Source organism: Ursus americanus, chromosome 2, assembly GCF_024610735.1.
Source record: "Ursus americanus isolate L20-20 chromosome 2, mUrsAme1.1.p, whole genome shotgun sequence".
Lineage (NCBI taxonomy): Eukaryota > Metazoa > Chordata > Mammalia > Carnivora > Ursidae > Ursus > Ursus americanus.
In genome coordinates, this window is record NC_142128.1 from 19916104 (window position 1) to 19937180 (window position 21077).

The 21077-nt window shown below is 48.6% G+C and overlaps 1 pseudogene across 11 annotated transcripts in view; it reads right to left on the reverse strand.

Annotated features, from left to right (window-relative positions):
- Positions 1 to 6926: 6926 nt before the first annotated feature.
- LOC123778855 (thyroid receptor-interacting protein 11 pseudogene) overlaps positions 6927 to 21077 on the reverse strand; it is a 37581-nt pseudogene continuing 23430 nt past the window's right edge. For 7 of the 11 annotated variants that reach the window (XR_015727343.1, XR_006776022.2, XR_015727341.1 and 4 more), the window contains one exon: positions 6927 to 20664. The product of XR_015727343.1 is annotated as a thyroid receptor-interacting protein 11 pseudogene, transcript variant X8 (transcript). The remainder of the gene's footprint in view (positions 20665 to 21077) is intronic. The other 4 variants (XR_015727348.1, XR_015727346.1, XR_015727344.1 and 1 more) reach the window with 3 other exon arrangements.

Sequence of the window (21077 nt, forward strand, 5' to 3'; positions counted from 1 at the left end):
CAGGTCCCAAAGCAACCTTCTCGCTGATTGGCGCCTCAATCCAGACCCTCATTGGACAATTTCTCCGCCCCTCCTCCCGGCTTTGGAATCATTGGATGACTCTCCGTTCCCGCCCACACAGCCCGGAAGCTCGCTCACAGGGCGAAGTAAAGTGAAATTGACGCAAAAGAGCACCGCAAGCCTTTCGGGGAATTGTAGTCACGGCTGCGGCAGGAGAGAACCGGGTTTCTTCTTGCTGGTCAGAATATTTTAGACTATCTTTCACAAGGGGGAAGAGGTACCGGGATCCTCAGAGAATTTAACCGGAGGAAACAAGTGTTAGTGTTACAGTGAGTCGGGGCTCAGTCTCAACCACTAAACAAATGTTCATCCAGCGCCCACTCTGCGCCAGTTGTGCGAAGTGAGGGCTTTGCACGCTAATAGCCTTTCAAACGTGGAAGAAGGAATGTGCAGAAAACTGCTACAATGGAAACCTATGTAGCAGTAGAAACGAACTAGAGCTGCCAGTTACAAGCATCAATGGCTGAAATTAAGAAACATACTATTCACTGAAAGAAGGGAATAGAACATTTTTGAAAAGTTCAAACCAAGCAAACCGAATGTTTAGAGAAACACACATAGATGATAAAATACTGTACAGAAGAAGAAAGTAAAGGGCGAGGGGAACAAGAATCACATTTTTGACCTTTAGGGAATGGGGAGGGTAGAACATTGGAGGGGAAGGATACAGGGGCACCTCAATAATTTCTCAAGTTGAGGTGGTTCACAGGTGTTTCATTATTATACATATTTAAGATGTTCAATTTTTCTACTGCACTTCGTAGAAAACATTTTCTAGATAAATAAATGTGTTTCTATGTTCCATTTCTCTGCAAGGAGCACTGAATGGAGCTACTCAAACTTTTAAGAACCTTGGATCACACACACACACACACACACACACACACACACACGCACAATAAAAAGCCAGAGTACATACTTTGGGCAAGATCAGGTGTCAAAAACTTACTTAGTATTTAATGGAGGAACAAGAGCTCATTGATACCCCAAGTAGAAATGACAGTGGGGAAGGCTGAGCTTAGGGAGGCTTGCCAGGGGGAGTGGTGAGATCTAATACACCACTTTCTTGAGAGTGGTCCTCTGCTAAGAGGGTAATGCAAACCACTGAATGAGCACAGTCTCCCAGCTTGCCAGTGGACACATTCCATGGGTATTAATAAGTAGTAAGAGTCAAGGGCAATTAGTATAAGGTGTCAATCCCATAGGTGTGGATGGTGAGGCTGAGAGTAATTGGAAGAAGGTGGAGGCAGATATATTGATGTGCCTCATGTCATTTTCTAAGAAAGGACACCTCTGTTCTTTGCTGAGCCTTGGATTCAGAAAAAGCTCCTGATTCAGAGGACAGTTTTTCACTGAGGGCCACGCCAAAGGCTTCCTGCAGGCAGGCCCAACTCCTTTAAGTTGCTGATGAAGGAGCTAGACCTCTATGACACGGGAGTGGAGTTTGTTACTGGCTAGTTCAGGCGTCTCACTCAGGCTGTGCGATGCCTCCAAAGAGGAGACTATACTGGGGTAGTCCTCAACTACGTCATGAGACAATGTCAGAGAACGTTCACTGCCAGCTCATCTGCATCCTCTGACAAAGTCAAGGAAAGAGAATCTGAAATGTAAAACCCCTGTGGACATTCATATTGGAGCAAAAAGCAGGCATTAACCATGAAACTTCTCCGCAAGAGGCTAAAGTAGGCATTTGGTGTTCTGTCTATCCAGCATTCTTTCTTCTACAACAGCCTGAGTTAATGATGAAGAACTAAACCCTCCTTTCAATCCCTGTGGATCAGATGAGGCTCCTCGCCTGAAACATGGTGAAACTTACCAAGGCCTGGCCGGTCACATGCACAAACACCCTCACCATACTTCAGAGCTGGGGAAGGTGGTGGTGGGTTTGTCCAATCAGAATGAATGCCACGGTTGAACAGGAGGGAGTGGCCAGGCTAGAAGAGCTCTCTTTTTTGCCAGACTAGAAGGATGTACTTACAGAGTTACTGAGAACCATCTTGCCACCTCATATAGGCTGACAATGATGCTAATGGGAAGGCTAATGGAGTCTGGAGCACTGGGTGCTCAGTTAGGGGTGACCCCGGTTTGCAGTGTGGGAGCTGACGGGACAATCCCCAGAGCCTGTGGAATTGATGGATCAGGGGGATCTCGACTCAGAATGATGAAAGAAACTGACACCCAGCGCTTGGAGCTTGCATCCTGAGCTGGGCACAAAGATCCCTCCTTTCCCATCAGCACCTGGTAGGATCAGACAAACTACCATCTTCCTTCCCTGCTGGTGCTCTTTTCTGAGTCTGGGGCCTGTGAGCTCATCACAGCTTTAAATGCCTACAGTCCGTTGAAAGGCTATCTTTCCTCAGTTGAATTGCGTTAGCACCTTTTTCAAAATCAGTTGGATGTATTTGTGGGGACGATTTCTGGGCTCTTTGTTCTGTTCTATTGATCTGTGTGTGTGCCCTGCAGATGACACACTGTCTTCCTTATTATAACTATCTAATAAGTTTTGAAACTTGGTACACTGTATGTTCCCATTTTCTGATTCTTTTATTAAATTGTTTTGAAACTACTCTAATTCCTTTGTCTTTCCACATTACGTTTTTGAATAATCTTATCTATCACGACAAAAAAGGAAAAAAAAAGAAAACCTTACTGGATTTTACAGGAATTGCATTAAATCTTTCTATAAATCTGGAGAGAGTTAACATCTTTACTATGCTTAATCTTACAATTCACGAGTATGGTGTAAATCTCCATGTATTTGTATCTTTGATTTCCTTTATCAGTGCTAAATACCTTTCAGCATGTGACTCCTGGACATGCCTTGTTAGATTTATCCTCAAGTATAGTTTTATTACTAATTGTGAGTGTGTTTGATTGTGGTGCCCACATGTTCATATCTAGTATATAGCAGTACAACTTACTCTATGTGTTTATTCTGTGTACTGTTTCACCTTGAAACTCCGTTATTAGTTCTAAGAAGAATTAGATTTTCATACCCTCTTGTGGCATAAGCCTGAAATTAAGATTCCATACTAACGGCTGTCTTGATGCCTGGTGAAATCAGGAGGGGCTCAAATGGCCTAATGCAAAGTAAGGTCTCCTAAACAAAAACCCTTCTCACCACAGGGACCAGACATGGTGCCTGTTGATTTTTGAGGAGCAGCATTCAGTTCCCTAGAAGCCCACTAAGTTCTTCAAGCAAGCCACTCATACCCTCCCATCGGAACCAGGACTTGCAGCCCCCCTCCACCTTTAGGACACAGTCTTGCCTTCCAAGCCCCTGCTTATTCCCTGTGTTCCCAAGAGCAATCCCTGTGCAGCCCTGCACAGTGTGGGGGATCCTATCCCTGAACTGTGAGCATATGTGACTAGTGAACTGCTGTCAATCACAGCTGTCGGGTGTCAGGTGATCCCCACAGGTATGCAACAGGAAGCTCTCTCTCACCAGGGAACTGAGGAGAAGGTGAATAAAACAAGTGGCATCACAAACAGGTTGGCCCCACCTTAACTGAGGACATAGGTCAGCTTGAACTGTTCCTTTGTTAGCTAACTAGCCTCAGAGGTGACAAGCGCTATCTGGGAGGGAACTGGCAATCGCTGGCCAGCTTGTGTGTTAGCTCCTGTTCTGTTTTTCAAACGGGAGTCACCATCCGTTTCCAAACTAATGTTCCATCTTTGCCAACAAGGTGAGAACCAATGTGAACTGACTGTATCTAGGCGTGAGGTGCCATGAATGTGACCTGCATCTGACCTGTATGGGTCTCCAAGACTCCCTGTTGAGGTCGCAACCACACATGCTGACTGGTGTGCTTGAGTTCCACCGACTGGGAGCTGGGCCAGTGCTGGGGCAGACATGCAGATCCTGTTGGGGAAAGCGCACCCCAAGCACAGTCCTGGGGATGACCCTCTCTGGTGTTGGTGGAAAGGAAGGAGGCCACGACCCCAGGGAGACATAAGAATGGCTCCGTGGCTGCCTCCTGAGCACTGTGGTTCAGGCAAAGGGAGTGGCCTTGCCTGTCTCCCAAGCTACCACTCCTTTCCCTATCACTGTGTGTCCTCCTGAGCCCTCAGGAGGGGTTTTGAGGTGCACATGCATGGCAGCCCAGGGCCCAGGAGCTGATGAGAAACACAAAAGTGGAGGGGGAGGGGTGTTTGGTGTTCCACTTCTCTCCCAGTGCAAAACCTCTCAGCCACACACTTGCATTTCTCTTAGTGTTGTCACTTCCCAGCACGTCGAGGACTCTAGTTGTGATCGAGAGGCTTAAGGCTCCCACTCCGGCCATAGACAAAATGGTCTTCCTGGCTGTGGACTCCAACACGGGAGATGGACTGGCATTCCCACAGGAAGAGGACAGTCAGTCGAGGGACCACCCCCCAGCTCCCTTTCCCCATAAACACCCAGAACATGTGCACCGTGTGTGATTGGAGACAGAACCCAAAACTCATGACTTTAAGTGGCTAGAAATGAAAAACTATCCTGAGGCAATCTGCAGAGCAGGAACAGTGGGGAGGGGAAGCAGTCCACGGGAGAGAAAGGCTATAGCAGAAGATGGTTTTGCTTCATCAGCGTCTGAGCTTTGAGTCCTGTGCTCTTTCACTGACCACTCACTGCCCAAACCTGTTTAGCACAAGATCCCGATCCTCAAGGTTATGGGGGAAAGATCCACGGCACCCCTGTGGCACAGTGAAGGTATTAATTCACACCCTGACTTAAGCCAGAAGACTTGAAACCATACAACTGTTGCCATGACAAAGGATACAACCCTGATGATGCCTATTGGAGACTCTCTGGAAGAAAAAACAGAGAAGGATGAGCAGGGTAAAAAGACACTCCCCCGCCCCGCACATAAACCCAGGAATAAATAAACTGACAATAAGGAGGAATGGAACCCTCCCACCCACCCCAAATTAATTCAACGTAGTGTCACAATTTGACCCAATTGGAAATCCAAAATTTCAGGGACATCTGGGTGGCTCAGACAGTTAGGTGCCCGCCTTCTTCTGGGGTCCTGACCCCAGATTCTGGGATTGAGCCCCATGTCAGGCTCCCTTCAGTCTGCTTCTCCCTCTGCTTCTCCCTGCCGCTCCCCCTAGGTCCTGCTCTGTCACACTTCTTGCTCTCTCTAAATGAATAAATAAACTCTTAAAAAAAAAAAGGAAAACCAAATTTACTAAAATTATTTATATGGCAGGGGCGCCTGGGTGGCGCGGCGGTTAGGCGCCTGCCTTTGGCTCAGGGCGTGATCCCGGCGTTATGGGATCGAGCCCCACGTCAGGCTCCTCCGCTATGAGCCTGCTTCTTCCTCTCCCACTCCCCCTGCTTGTGTTCCCTCTCTCGCTGGCTGTCTCTGTCAAATAAATAAATAAAATCTTTAAAAAAAATAAATAAATAAATAAAATTATTTATATGGCAAAAGATAAAAGGAGGCCAATTGGCTTTTGTCCCTACAACATAATTCTGAATTAACTTTATTTTTTTAATAATAATATTTTTATTATGTTAGTCACCATAAAGTACATCCCCAGTTTTTGATGTAAAGTTCCATGATTCATTACTTGCATATAACACCCAGTGCACCATGAAATCTGAATTAACTTAATATCTGCTAAGATGCACGGGTTGGCTAACCTTCATGGACTTAATATGAGGGTTCAAACGATGGTTATACTAGTAAAATAACTGCATTCTCTAGCTTCTGTAGTTAATGCTTTGACATCTCAGTCCTTGGTGACTTTGGAGGGACTGTCCCTGACAGGCATAGTTAATTTTTGGAGATGGTCCACAGCTTGCCTCTGAGCACACCTTTCACATGTAAACCAACCAATTCAGGGCCTTTGCCCCCAACCACTCCCTCTAAGAAGCTCTTACACTCTGGGCCACCATCCCCTGCCCTGATCACCCCAGGGCAGGGACAGACTACTCCAGACACCACTGTGGCCCAGGCCCACTGAAATTATTCAAACTAACCAGTCTTAAACCTGCTCATCCTGCCTCACCTGTCTCTTCCCGTGGAAACCACAGTGAAGGCTCTTGCCCACATTTTCCCATCACTCCCTCTTTCTCCTGACTGACTCTGGTGCTTCCCTGGATGGCCCTTCATGGCTCTCATGACCTCCTTTCTTGGGATCCGTGTTTCTAAAAAGCTTCTTCCTTTGTGACAGCTATTTCTATATCTTCCTGTCTTACCATACCTGATTAGAATATACCCTGGTCCCATTAAAACTCTGAGACCGCCTAGGGGCAGCTGGGTGGCACAGGCAGTTAAACTTTTGGCACAGGTCATGATATCAGAGTCATAGGATTGAGACTCTAGCTAGACTCCGTGCTCAGGGTGGAATCAACCTGGGATTCTCTCTCCCCCTGCTCTCACCTCCCCTCTGTTTTACTCTCTCTATCTAAAATAAATGAGATCTTTTAAAAATAAAGCTCACAAGGGAGAACAACAAATTTAAAAGTGGTAAATATTTTGCTGTTATATATTTGGCCAATATGTTCTGTTCAGTGCCTATTTCAACATCTTGAACTTGAAGGGGACATGTTTTACCTTGTTATGCACAGGGCTGCCAAACCACATTGTTATCACATGCAATCCTTGAGGGAAAGAACTTACTGCACCCATCTTTCTCCAGGAACATAGGTATGACATCACTTTTGTGACATCCTACTGTGAGGCCATTTGTTTGACACACTTGTTAAGGACATACAGGTGCAGGGGCGCTGGGGTGGCTCTGTGGGTTAAGTGTCTGCCTTGGTTCAGGTCGTGATCCCAGGATCCTGGGAACAAGCCCCACATAGGGCTCCCTGCTCACTGGGAAGCCAGCTTCTCCCTCTCCCTCTGCCCCACCCGCCCCTGTGCACTCACTCTTCTGCGCTTTCTGTCGGGTAACTAAGTAAAATCTTTAAAAAGAAAAAAGGACATACGAGTCCAACATCGCTCAGTATTTTTTGGGTTCTGGACACAACTTATTTCTTGTTTATAAATTTTACTGAAGCCTATGTACTCTGTTACTTGTAAATGAGCCCACGTTGGGTGGGGCTCCCCTCAACAAAAGGCTCTAGGATCGGTCCAAGTTAAAATCGCCTGTTAGGGGCGACTGGGTGGCTCAGTTGGTGAAGCGTCTGCCTTTGGCTCAGGTCATGATCTCGGGGTCCTGAGATAGAACCCCACATTCGGCTCCCTACTAAGTGGGGAGCCTGTTTCTCCCTCTTCTTTGGACTCCTCTGCCAGCTCAAGTTCTCTCTCAAACACATAAGTAAACTTTTTAAAAAATGCCCTGGTAGTGCCCTAGTGAAAAGGCCTTAGCAACCTCCTCTCCCACTTTCTGGAGTCCCTGGATCACCCATGGTATCTGTAAATTGTCCATGGACTCCCAATGCAAGAAACGACCCTCCTTGGCCCTGGGTTATAGACCATGAAAGCAACAATTGCTGGCCATGCACTGGGCTCTCCTGGAAATAGAGACTCTCACAGATTCTGAGCGTTCATATCCAGCTGTCTGTTATTCCTTGGGTCATGGGACCCCCCACCAGCTCAATATAGTTAGCAAGGCCTTCTTGCTACAGGCTGAGGCCAAAGTCTGCTTATCCTACCTGAGCCTGGGGGTGGCTGCTTCTGTCCACAGTCCATTGCCAGACTCCATGGTGCTGGAGGACGTCAGCCCTTCCTTCTACCCTTGGACACCTAGAGATTCCCATGGGATCAACTGAGTGAACATCAATGGAATTGATACATTTGGTTTTGACGACCGCCTCTCACTCTTGCTCGGGTGCCGACTTCACTTCCTAGGGAAGCACCTCTCCTACACCTTAAAAGTCTCAGTGCAGGTTGAAATTGACATGGAGACAGCAGAATCCACTCTGATGGAAAACCTCAGATTAAGACTCAGTATTGGGGCACCTGGGTGGCTCAGTTGGTTGCATGTTTGCCTTTGGCTCGGGTCATGATCCTAGGGTCCCAGGATTGAGCCCCACACAGGGCTCCCTGCTCAGCTGCGGGCCTGTTTCTCCCTCTCCCTCTGCAGCTCCCGCAGACTGTGCTCTTCCCCTACTTTCTGTGGCAAATAAACAAGTAAAACCTTAAAATAAAACTGCAAAGAAGTCTGAATGGATGGTTTCCTGCATACAATGGAGCAATTAGCCTTGAACTGCAAATGAAGATTTGGAGTGGCTTTTGAGAAAATGGACTAGGCAGTCCATCATGGACATTTGGAATAAAAATCGCTTAAATCCTGATGATAGGAGCTAGTTAAATAATTTAGGGTATATCCATAAAATGCTGGGTTTTCTTTTAAAGAATAAATTGGAATTCATTCACATTTTGGAAGATCTCTAAGGCAGAGTGATTTAAAAAAAAAAAAGCCAGAAAATACTATACTCCCAAATAGGCAAATACACATATATTTCTAAAAGGCCGGAGAGAAATCAGGTTACCCATAGAGTGATTTCCTAGGCAACAGAAAAACAAATGGAACAAAAATTAAAAATGAAAAAAAAGAGAGAGAGAGAGAGATGGGACTTAGCGGGGTAAAACAAATTTACATTTTTTTAATTGTACGTATCTTGTACTTTCATGCTGTTCACCTTGTTTCTCGTACAAGGTGTGTGTGTTTGTGTATTTGGTAAGTTCGGAACATTAAAACCAGTTGATGTGTTCCTTACCCAGGGTATATGTAGATACCTGCTCCTTGTGAAAACATTACAGCATTACAAACAATATTGGAAGTATCCTTGGACCACAGCCTCCAACCCCACCAATGTCTACTCTCATAAGAAGTCACCACTGTTTTCAGTTTGGGGAATACCTCTGCAGTCATTAAAAGACCTCTGTTCTTGTTAAGTCATAAAAGAATATTTTTATTAAGCTGAAAGCAAAACTGCAAATATATTACGTTTTGCAAAAAGCCATTTTGGGCTAAGGTAGACAGACACACAGAGTGACTTGCATTCTTCAAAGAGCTGTCTCCTCTGAGGCTTGAGAATCGTCTATTTCTTTGAGGGGCCTGTGGCCGCCATTCCAACCTTCGTGGCAGGTGACAGTATTTGGGGCGTGTATGTGGGGAAAGCATCAGTGACAGCATTTAGAAGAAGGTGCTCCGATCCATCCGTTTCTGGTCCTGGGGGGGTAATGAGAGACACAGCTGTGGTGCGGGGCTTCACATCTTTTTTTCGGGCTGTGGATCCTAGGGCAGTGTTCAGATGTTGTGGGCCTTGTTTCTTAGCCACTTTTCCCCTTCCTCCTGAATCTGGGGGCTTCACGTCATGAGCAGAGGGTTTAGGTGGTAGAAAAGCTGAATGTGATTCCGCTTCTAGAAACTGGACGAAAAGTCCTGAAAAAGAATTGTTGGCCATAGCTCGGTGATTTGTTTTCCCAGGTGTGTTGGGGGCGCTTCTGGATCCAGGCCCCCCAGTCACCCAGCTGGTAACCCCACCTGGCCTTTCACTGAACAGCTGGCGTATCTGGTCTTCTTGGATCCCCAGCGTGCCTGCCATCAACCTTAAGGCTTCCTGCCGGTCGGCATCAGGTGCTTGCAAAGAGCCCACGAAGAGTCTCCTCAGGAGGGTTTTGTCCACCATGCCTTCGGACTTACTTACTAAGTCCATCAGTTTCTTCTGGGTGTCCTCCAGGACTTCCTGCTGGACCTCGTTGCGTTTCTTGACTTCTTGGAGCTGGTCTTCCTTCAGACCCAAGTCAGCCTTTGCTTTCTGGAAGCGTCCCTGCAATGACTTCAGTTTCCCTTCTAGGCTGTCTGCCTTTTCCATCCACTCGGCGAGTTCCAGCTTGAGGGCGGCTAGAACGTGACCGTACTGCCTCCCTTCCTCCTGGGAGGCTGCAAGCTGGAAGGCGGCTTCCTCTTTCTGCTGGGTGACCACGTGCAATTGCTCCCGCAGCGACTACACCTGCACACTGGCTCGATGGCTCGCGTTTTCCAAGGCCGTGGAAGACAAAACGAGCTTTCCCTGCAAGACCGTCACTTCCTCTCTGAGTTGAGCCACTTTGCCTTCTGAGACCAAAGCTTCGCGGCGACGAGAATCTTCGGCTTCTGAAGCGACGTGACGCCGTCTCTCCAGCTCCTGGGTGAGGCGTGATTCTCTCTCCCGTAAATGGTGCACCTCCTTCTGGAGGGCACAGGTTTCCATTTGTTTCTGTGTCAGTGCCAGCAGGACTTCCTCTCTCTCCTGTGGACACACAACTGTCTGGTCCTGCACGGATGCAACTGCATCGACGAGCCGCTTCGCTTCCCCGGTCTCGCCCTCTTCTTTCCCTTGCAATACTTGCTCCAAAGCAAGTGCCTTCTCTTCCACCGCAGCGGACTGGGATTCCTCCTCTCTCTGCAGCATGGAAAGCCGCCTGTTGGTCTCTTGCAAGGCCTGATTTTCCGTTTCCTTTTCTCTAGATGTTTCCACGAGCTTTGCATTTTCCTCTTTCAGTTGACACACATCCGTTTCAAAATCTGCTAGTCTCTCCTTCAGATCGGTGACTGCCTGCCTCAAAAGGTCATTTTCACTCACTTGGCTACTGAAGTTCTCCTGCAAAGAAAGCAATTCCTCACTTTTCGCTTGCAGTCGGAGCTCTTGATCCGGAATGAAGTTTTGCAGAACGGCCTGTTTCTCCTTCAGCGGCTCCATGTCGGAATCCCCGTGTTCCTGCTGTTTGCCTTCTCCTGGGGACGCGGCCGACACGGAATCCATCCATCTCTGCTTCTCTTCCTGGAGGGTTCGAATCATTGTATCTTTTTCTTGCATTGATTTTTTTAGCCCTTCTACCTCCTCTTGGCGCAACTGAGAAGACTGGCTCACTACGTCAGATGTCACGGCCTTCAGAGAGTTGGCTGGCTCTGAGGAGTCGGGGGAGGGCTGCAGGAAAATCGCGTCCAGTTTCCCTAAAAGGAGATCCTTGGCGTGGCAAATCTCCCCGACGCTGAGCTGAATTCGTGCCAGGTCCTTCTCTAAGTGTTCTAAGGTTATTTCCTTGCCTCTGTAAGTCTGGATCAGGTCCATAGAGGTCGCCTGCAGTTTGGAATCCTCCTCGCTGCCAGTGCAAGCCCGCGCCTGGAGCTGGCGAAGATCGCTCTGAAGCTGGGATGCCCCCCGCTTCATGTTTTCGACCGTGGTCATCACCTGCTCTTTCCACTCTTCCATGATCTTCACTCGCTGTTTGAACGTGTCCCGTTCCCGCAGAAGCTCCTTGAACTGATCGACGTGAACGCCGCGAACCTCATCACCAGTGCTGGAGGTCTGCAGGATGGTCAATAAAGTCTGACATTTCTGACTTAAGGCATCCACTTCGAGGTCTTTTTCTCGAATAATGTGTGATAAATTCTGAATCGTTTCTCTAAACATCTCCTGACCACTACATTCAATTCTCGGGGACAGTTTCCGATTTTCCTCTTGCATCCTCTGGAGCTCTGCTTCTTTGGCAGCAAGTCTCTCTGTCATTTTCTGATACTCCCTTGTCAGATGGCTATTCTCCCTCGTTTTCTCATTTAAGACAGCCAACACTTGGTCGCTTTTCGAAGCACACTCTTGCAATTGCTGCTGAAGTCGCTCCACGTCCACGTGCTGGCGCTGAGAAGCTGCAGAGATTCTGCTGGAAAGACCCTCGATCTCCAAATCCTTCTGCTGGATAATCTGAGTTAGTTTACCAATCTCCTCTTTGGACAGCCGATCGATGTGTTCGGTCAATCGGATGTTCTGTTCAGTTAGAAGCTTCAGCTCCACTTCTTGCTCTTTTATTCCTTGGACTGATCTTTGAGTTTCGCCTTTAGATGGATCAAGCTTCTCACTTCCGTTCTCTCTAGGAAGAGGCTGACTGCTTGTGACTTGAACCTCGTCACAGTGCTCTGCTGCAATGTGCTGGCTTTTGTCAGGCAGCTGGGCTTTCATTTGGTCTAATGTGTCTTGCAAATTCTGAATCTCCTGGTCTTTCGCTGCAAGGAGCTGAGCGCGTTCAATATGCAGCTGCTCCTGCTGGGATTGAAGATGGTCCACTTTCTGCTTCTGCTCCTGTAGAGACTGAAGCAGTCTTATCTTCCCCTGCTGCTGGTTGTGAATGATCTTCTGTTGTTCCTTTACTTCCTCCTCGAGGTCATCTTTTAACTCGTTCAGTTGGAAGACTTCACACTCCAGTTCGAGGATTTTAGGGTCAACCACAGGTACAGGGCGACTCTGTTGTCTCAGGCGCTCCAGTTCTTCTTTCAGATGATGATTTTCGGCGGTCACGGAGGTGAGACGCATGTCTTTGTCCTCCACGGTTTGCTCTAAAAGGTCATTGCTTCTTGAGGCTTTTTCTTTAATGACCTGTGTCAATTGCTTCTGCTCCTCCAAAGCAGAGGACAGCATGTCCTTGGTTTCTCTGTGGTCGGCGTCCATCTGCTCGATCTTCTTTTGGAGGTGGAATAGTTCCAGGTCTTTCTCTTGCATGAGTTGGATCAAACGTGCATGCTCTAAAGGTAACAATTTCTTGATAGTTTGCTTGTACTTCCTCTTCTCTTCCAATGCCTTCTTCTCAGTCCGACACAATTTCGCTACTAACCGCCCTTTTTCGATCTTTAAAGCCCTCACAGCAATGTTGTTTTCCAGACACTCCTCGTTGTTACGGAGAATCGATTCTTCCAGCTGGTGTCTTACATCTTGGAGTGCCAAAACCAACTTCTGGTTTTCTGCTCTGACATCAGAAGCAACGTTCTTCAGATTGTCGTTCAGCCGCTCCATCTCTGCAAGTTGTTGCTCCACCCGTCCAAGCTCACTTTCCCTTTGCTCATACTCACGTAGTTGTTGGCGGTGCCTCTCAATGACGTCGGCCAGTTGCTTCTTGTGGAGACTCTGTAATACCGATACTTCAAGTTGGTGTTCGTCTAGCTCCTTCATCCGTTGTTGTTCTAGGTCCCTGATGGTGGTCTTCAGTTTCCAAATTTCACTGGAGTCTACTATCTTTGATGACGACTGGGACAAACGCCTCCAGTGACTAACCTCAGCCTCCAGTGTTTCGATGTCCTTCAGGAGTCTGTTGATTTGTGCCTGTGATGTGATGAGGTCGGCGAAGTCCATCTCCTCGCCAGTGGAAGTTCCCTTTCCCACGTGCCCGGTGAAATCAATGTGGCTGGTGAAGCAAGGCTCTCTGCCATCCACTTCCCCTGGGGAATGGTCTAGGCCAGAGCCCAGGCCACCAACCCAAGGCAACATCTCTGCGGGTCATAAAACTGTCCTGGTCCGCTGTGAAAAAGCGTCCAGTGCAGTCGGACTACCCCGCCAAGTGTCCCAGAACCCCTGCCTGCGCGAGCCTAAGAATCCAAAGACAATAAGCGTTTCTAGGCAACGCTTGCGGGGGCCCGGCCCCCCTCCCCTCTGCAGGCCAGGTCCTTAGGAAAAGACCTTTCTTCAAGGCCGTTTTTGGCCACTGGTCCCGGTCCCAGCCGCTCATCCCCACGACTTCCCACGCCAGGCCTAGGCCCCTTCCGCTTCTTCCCCCGCTTTCATGGCGGTCCTGGGCGGGCCCCGAGTGCATGCTCCTGCCTGACCGCCCCCAGGTGCCTGCCCACACAAAATTCACTTGGCCCTCGACTTTCCCCCTAAGTGGTATCACAGTACACAAACTCCTTTGGCGTGTGCTTTCCACGCAACCGAATCTTTTTAATGGAGGTGAAAGGTACACAGTCCCACGCACCCATCCACCTAGGAGTGAAGGTCCTAGGTGCATTTGACAAATGTCTACACGCGTGCAAGGCATGGCCCTCAAGAGACTTTGGGCATTTCTAGCCTCCAGAGGCTCCAGAGTGATCTGTCCCTTCCTGCCTCGTTAGCCTGCGGGGACAGTGAGTCCCACTCCTGGGCTTGCTGGTTCACTGGCGGCCGGGAGCGCTGTGACCCATCAACTGCCTCCCGCAGGTGTGCGGCCTAGACCGGAGAGGGGGTCTCGGGAGGCGGCGAAGACCGTGTGCTGGATAGGGGGCTCCTGGCATCTCACAGAGAGGCCTGGGGTTCAGGCCTTGGGTGGAGGAGGGGCTGGGAACCACACCCCTTGCCTCGTCCCACAAGGCCCCCGGTGGGCGGTGCCACTGGATGAGAGGCAGAGAGGGCGGGGCTCCCGTCCAGGAACAGCTCCACAGCCGCCTGGGCCCTGAGGTGATGCAGCCCTCTGAGTGGTTCCCAAGCTGCCCTGCCCAAGCCCTTTGGGTTGCCGCCTCCACCAGGAAGAAGCAATCCAATTGCATGAAGCAGGGGCCAGCTAGACCGCGGGTAGGCGAGTGCGCCGATCTGGGTTGACAGGGGATGAGCCAATTGGGGACGCTGGCCTGGCCGGCTCGGCAGGGCCGGCTGTTTTCTGGGCCGCGCGCTCCGATCCCTTGCAGCACGCGGGTCTGGGCCCGGGCTGCGCCACGTCGCGGCCTGGAGCCCAGCTCGGGGCTCTCGCCAGAGCCCCCTGGGAGCAGCGGGGTGGGTCGTCATCCCGCTGCCCATTCTCCAGGCCCGCGGTGCATGGCCCAGGAGTGAGTGGACCCGAGCCTTCCCCTGACCTCCCCCGGGGTTTGCCCCGGGCGAAAACTCTGGTAACCCTTGTGCCTGAGGCCAGGCGGACACTGTGCTCTGGGGGTGGTATTCTCAGCCTTTCAGGTTCGCCCTGGTGCTGCGCCCCTCCACGTCCAAGTGCCTGATGGCAGTAAATAAGGAAGGGATGATCAGAGCCCATCGGATGCGCCCAGGGAGTTTCGGTGGTCCATGCAGGGGCTGTACAGGTGCTGCTGTTTCCAAACCCGGGCCCCTATGGACGCAACTGCCCAAGTTTTTAATATTGACAAATTGGGAACTGGGTGGAAAGAATTGTGGAAACGCCTTGGGCAGACTTTTAGTTTAGCTTTTTAATAGCTTTTTAAAAAGCCTTTCTTCCTTTGGATTTGGAAGCAGATCCTTCTCCAGGTTTCTTTGGGACTGCTTTCATGCTTGACAGGAAACATTCTCCATTATGAAATGACAGAAGACACCAGGGTTTGCAGACCACCAGGCTGTTGGAACAGGAACGACTGGTGGTTTTGAGAGGTCCTGGAGGTGACTGTCATGTGCCCAGTTATCTGGGACACATCTTTCAAGGTCTTTTAGGGCAGTTAGCTGTACCGGACCTAGAGACTGTTTTTGCTGGGCAGAGACATGAAGGTGTGAGTCTTGCACAGCTCTTGCTTCTTTTTTTCCGACAGTTGGGTCAAAGGGGGAGTTTGACTTGGCCAGAACACGTGTGGATAGTTCTGTGTGTGTCTGAACCAAAATACTTTGACTTCCCCTCCCATTTCTTCAATTTCCTTTTTTAAGGTTTGTGTCCCCCCCCCACCATAACTTTTTGCTTAGTGGCTTAATTTTGATGTTTAATTGTGTTGCTACCCCACCCTATTACCTTAGTGTGCATTTATCCTGTTTCCAGAGTTGATGCCTGTCCCCTAAGCCTAGTGCTGCCTACTTTTCTGTCATTTGTAGGAAATGATAGAAATAATGCCCAGCGGGAGGTAGACAGGATAGTAGTGATGTAGTTTTGGAAGGCAGGTGAGGTTTGGTGGGTTGAGATCTAGAGCCAACGCCTGAGAAAGAATTCTTGAGATGTCTTTAGGGCAAAATGGTGGTTTTCTTAAAGCACTGGGACAGGATCCCTGGACAGAAAGAGCTGCTGTAATGGGGTTGTGGGGGCAACTGATTACATACTTGGGAGTTGGGAGAGGGAAAGAAAAGGGAGGGCTTCAAAAGAACTTTCCTATGCTAAAGAGGATACTGGAGACCTTGCCATTGTCAGGTTAAGGTTGTTTTCCCTTCTAGCAAGGTATTAACATTAAGATAGTTGGAAGTTTCCTGGAGGAATGTCACAAATATCCCACCCTGGGGGGGTGGAGGGTTGCAGGGTATCAGCTTGTGCTTTGTCCTTCTGCTCCCTCTTCAGGAGTGGGGGCCAATGATTCAACAATCTGTAAATGAACCCTAAGATAATTCCTTGTGAGCTTTCTTACCCCCGCCTCCCTTTGCATTCTTAGTAACATGCCTTGTAAAAATCAATATTCAATGACTGTCAAGAGTGATTTGTCATGCTGTCATTCTGGCCTCTTTATATACTGTATCAGGAAAGGGGTGTTTGCTCCTTTTGTGCAAAGTTCTGAGGCATTTATTTATTTATTAATTTAATTTATTTATTTAACAGAGAGAGAGCACAAGCAGGGGGAGCTGCAGGGGGAGAGGAGGAAGTAGGCTCCCCACTGAGCACGGAGCCTGACCTGGGGCCCTATCCCAGGACCCTGGGATCATGACCTGAGCCGAAGGCAGAGCCTTCACCAACTCAGCCACCCAGGGGCCCCAGTTCTGGGCCTTTTCAAGCTACCAAGCTAGTCGGCCCCTCTTTGGCCCCACCTTTCTCTGTAGCAGCTTCTCTCTTCACACTTGGATTCTGGCCATACGTGCCCCACTTCCAGTTTATGGAGCAGGCCGAGCATTCTTACTTCTTAGCCTCTACCTGAGATTCTCCGGAGTTCCTTTCACCACACCAGCCCTGTAGCTGCCTCCTACTCATTCTTCAGCTCTCCAGGCCAAGGTGTCTGCCTCTAAAAGGCCTTCCCTGATGCTCTGACAGAGACTGGATGGCCCCATCCCGGGGAACATTCCTAAGTCCACACAGCACCTGGTTTTCTATGATGCAGTGGCCTCCTTACTTGTTATTGTTCTCCAGTAAACAAAATGCCTTGAGAGCCCTTGCTGTCTTTGTCTTTCATCTCCCAGGGTCTGCTGTGGTGCCTAGCACAGGGTAGAAACTCCACAAAGACTGTCAAATCCAGTGTAAATCTAGTTCCTACCAGATCGCCCTGGCGGTGTGAGCCCAAGTATGGGAAAATGAAAACTGGATAGAGTCAGTGGTGATTCCTACTGGGACTGTAATTCTGGCCCTGACCTTTGACTCTGTTTGAAAATCTTTATTGCTCGATGCCAGTGGAAGCCGAGGCTATTACAGAGCTATGAAGGGTGTGGCAGTTATGCTCCCAAAGTCAAAACTGTTTTTCTGGGGAAGCTTTTGCTTCACCGCTGTCGATTTCCTCGACATATCTGTATTCCTTCCACTCCGGTCATTGTCAAGGCGTCGGGAGGAAACACGGAGGCAGGAGAGAGCCTAGAATTGTGATTCTGTGTTACCGTGTTACTGGCAGACATCAGAAGTGGGATTCTGGGTGTACTGCACTCAAGAGGAAGGCTAGAAAGCGTAGGTCCCCTTCGCCCATGAGTGAAGTAATGTGTGTGAATGGCATGCCCATCGTGTGTGTTATCCATTCAGAGAAGGCCATGTTGTCTTCCCAAGAACAAGGACCTTGTCAGCAACCGCACAGTGAGGTTCCATGGGACGAACATGGGGGAGCATTAGGAATGGCTGCAAGGAGGGAGTTCTCATGATGTGATGTGTTTACAATGGGAGGATGAGTGTGTTTCAGAAGATGGTTTGTGTATCACAGACGTGAGGCTATGTGGTGGTCTCATGACAGGGGGGTCCCAAAGAAGAGAATTAGGATGGCTGATTCATCAATGGGGAATTATGGAGCCCACACTGTGTACTGTTCAAGGTATTAAAGAATCACAAGTGAACACAACCCAGTTTCTGCCCTGAAGGGGCTCAATAGATCTGTGGAAGAGACAGACAAGCAAGACATAATTATAGACCATGAGACAAGTGTTTAGAGAGGGACAGCTAATACAGTGAGCAACACTCCACTCTGAGTGAATGGACAGAGGTACCAAAACCAAACAAACAGACCAGAAGGAAATTGGAGCAGAGCCTTTCCTCCCATCTGTAAGCACGACTTTCAATGTTCTCTCCTATTGATTAGGTCTCTTTTCCTTGTAAGAGAACCCAACTCGAATTGCCCTAAGCCAAAATGGGAACTTTACTGGCTCATATGTGACCCAGAGTCCAAAAGGACTATGGCTGCAGCCAGGGCTGGATCCAGGGGTTCCACTCTCTAGACAGGCTGTGTCCACAAGGAGACACCCCTGCCCCACCCAGGTTTCCTCCCTCCTCAGTTCAAGTCCCAGAGGGACATAGACTACTTTTCACTGTGGCTAGAGCCCCAGGACAGACTCCGAAGATGTCTGGCTGGGTTCCATGCCATGCCCTGGAAATGTGAATGGAGTGAGCCCCACCCAAACCACAGGGAATGGCAACAGGGGAGTACTGGTACCCCAGAGAACACTGGGTGCTGTTACCAGCAGGGGAGAAGGAGTGCTGGTCAGAATACACTAAGTATTACATCATGTCTTTTGTAGGGAAAGAGAACCGTCATCTACTCTTGTGAAAATACAAATTAGTAAAGAGGATCTTGAAGAACAGTTTGGCAGTGGCTATTAGAATTCATAAGGGGCAATTCCTTGAGCCAGCAATTCCTGCAAATACGCACATGTACCTGTGCTTTCTACAACACTGTTTAATAGAAAACCATATAAAATGCAGCTATCTAAAGGACCATCAGTACTGAATACATTAAGTAAAATGGAATTTCCATGCAAAGGAGAACTAGAAAGCCATCAGAAATAATGAGGCAGAGCTATAAATGACAATACAAGCACAGCCATGAGTTACTAGGATCCAGAATAGTTACAAAACAGGACGTGTCAATTATTCACTTTATTAAAATTATACATAAATCTATTCATTTTGAGAAATGTAGATTCACTCATTCAACAGATATATATTGAACTACAACCTATGTATTTATTCAGTGTGTATGTACAGTCTCTCAGCAAAAACTTACTGACCCTTCTAGGTGCCAGGCACTGGACTGTATTTGTGTTTTCATGTGTGATATTTATCCGTCTCTAGGTGTACTGTTCATCCATAGGAGAAAACACTCTGAACACTGGTTATCTTGGTGGGGGGAGAGATTATGCCCGGTCTTTACTTTCTACTTCATACATTTCTGCATCGATGGATCAAAGGTAATGCAAAGCGTTAGCTCCTTCATTATAGGTAATCATTCCGACACAAGTATTCACCAAATATACAGAAAGTTATGATAGCGACAGTGTGGAGAAAACAGCCAGGCCAGCACATGGCAAAGCCTGCACAGGTTCTACTTATAATCTGTAGGACGGAAATGAAGGATGGGGGAGATGTTCTTTCTGGGAGTCTCTTCACCAGGAGCATGACTGTGGCACTGTGGTTGCACAGAGGCCTGTCTCGCTGTCTCATGTTTCCTGTGTTATCTGTGTCCACCATCCCAGAAGGCCATCCTCTCTGGGCATGTCCTCTGACCTGAATTATTAGTAAGCCCCCGAATACTCTGCCAGACACAGACTGAAAACGATGGAACATTCTGGAAGAGGTTTACCTTGGACTGAAAGGCTTAGAGGTGAGCAGGGAGTTGCTGGAAACACTCATACTTAAAACGTGAGGGGAAACCCGGAGCACAGGGGCCGAGGAGGTGATATAACAGGTGGAGCAGATCAGGTACAAGACAGCGGGGAGCAGTGGGGGCGGGACGGGAGGATGACAGCCCCCCTCCATGAAGCAGCCACCTAGGACTTAGGGTCTGATGCTGCCAGATTGGATGTTCACAAGGAAAGCTGGAAACAGAGATTTTCAGGAAAAAATCTACTTTTGCAGTGGTTGTAAATCACTGAAACCCATTTTGTAAAGACTGAAGAACGGTGACCTATGGACATCTGTTTTAAATTCCTTCATGGTAAATGCGATGTAGTGTAAACGTATCAGCAGAAGTACACTCCGCGTGACAGCGCAAGTGCACACCCGCAGGCGCAGACAGACAGACACACAGACACACACACACCCCTTTTAAAAGGAAAAGGGGAAAAAAGCAAAGAGCGTTCTGTAGTGCACATCGTACCACGTAGGTTAAGGGTACTTGCCGATTTGAAGTGGGTCCCCCGAATGTAGTTCTGTAATGGGTTGTGATAAGAAAGGCTTGACTCTGTGGGAAGATGGGAAAGAGAGAAATGAGTCAAGGAGCTCAGTTTCAGCAGAACCGCAAACACCCACTCCAGGAATGGCACATACATCCTGCTCCTGTTCAAAGCAAGGGCCACTCACTCCACAGGGCCTTCTGCTTCCTGACGTCTGGCCCTCGGCACACACACTCACACTTCAGTGGATCGGGGCTCTGGCGAGGTCACTAAGCAGGACACTCCGAATCGGATGCCCACTCACAATCTCATCATGAATTACTGAACACTCAGAAATCGCTCAGGATAGGTCAGCAAGGATTTTCCCGATGTTCCAGGTTTTCCAAGTCGTCTCCAGTTTCCTGCCTCTTCTCAAACAAAATCTTTAACACAGTGCTCATTGCTCACAGTTCACTGAAAAAAGGACTCCTGTTCAGACTTGAAGTCAGTAACGTTGATGGGATGACTCCCTCCTCCAGGATATGCAAAAAATCAGACCTCAGAGAGCCGAATCCTCCATCACAACAACCATACACAAAGGCCAATGCGTTTTTCAGCCCAGAAGCACCTCTGGGCTTGAGCGAGAGTCCGCTTCCTCTTAGTTCACTCGGGGTCCCAACAGGCTAGGACGTCGTCTGCAGAGGCACAGCCTCAGATGCCAGACGGCAACCGAACAGCATATTTTCTGTAAGGGAATCCTGTATTTGGAAAGGGTGAAAACCTTGTTATCATAGGGTAAACTAGATCAACCTCATACTTGAAAACTATTTCCAGATGATGAGAATTAGACATCCTTGAAGGACAAGCTGAAACTTTTATGCTCACCAAAATTTTTTTTAAAGGCAATTCTTGGCATTTTATTGAAATCACTCATTTAAAAAGAGGGAAGGGAGTTCCCTTCCAAACCCTCGGGCTTGAGGCCAGGGCTTAAATCTCAGCTCCGCCCCTTCCTTCACAGGTGCCGTGATGGAAATTCGCTTCACTGCTTTGTGCCTCGGTTTCCCCACCAGAATTCACGAGGCTGCTCTGAGCACTGAATGAGGGGATGCAAGGGAAGCATTGCACACGGTGCTACAAAAGCTCCCAGCAAAGATTCACAAACTCACCCTCT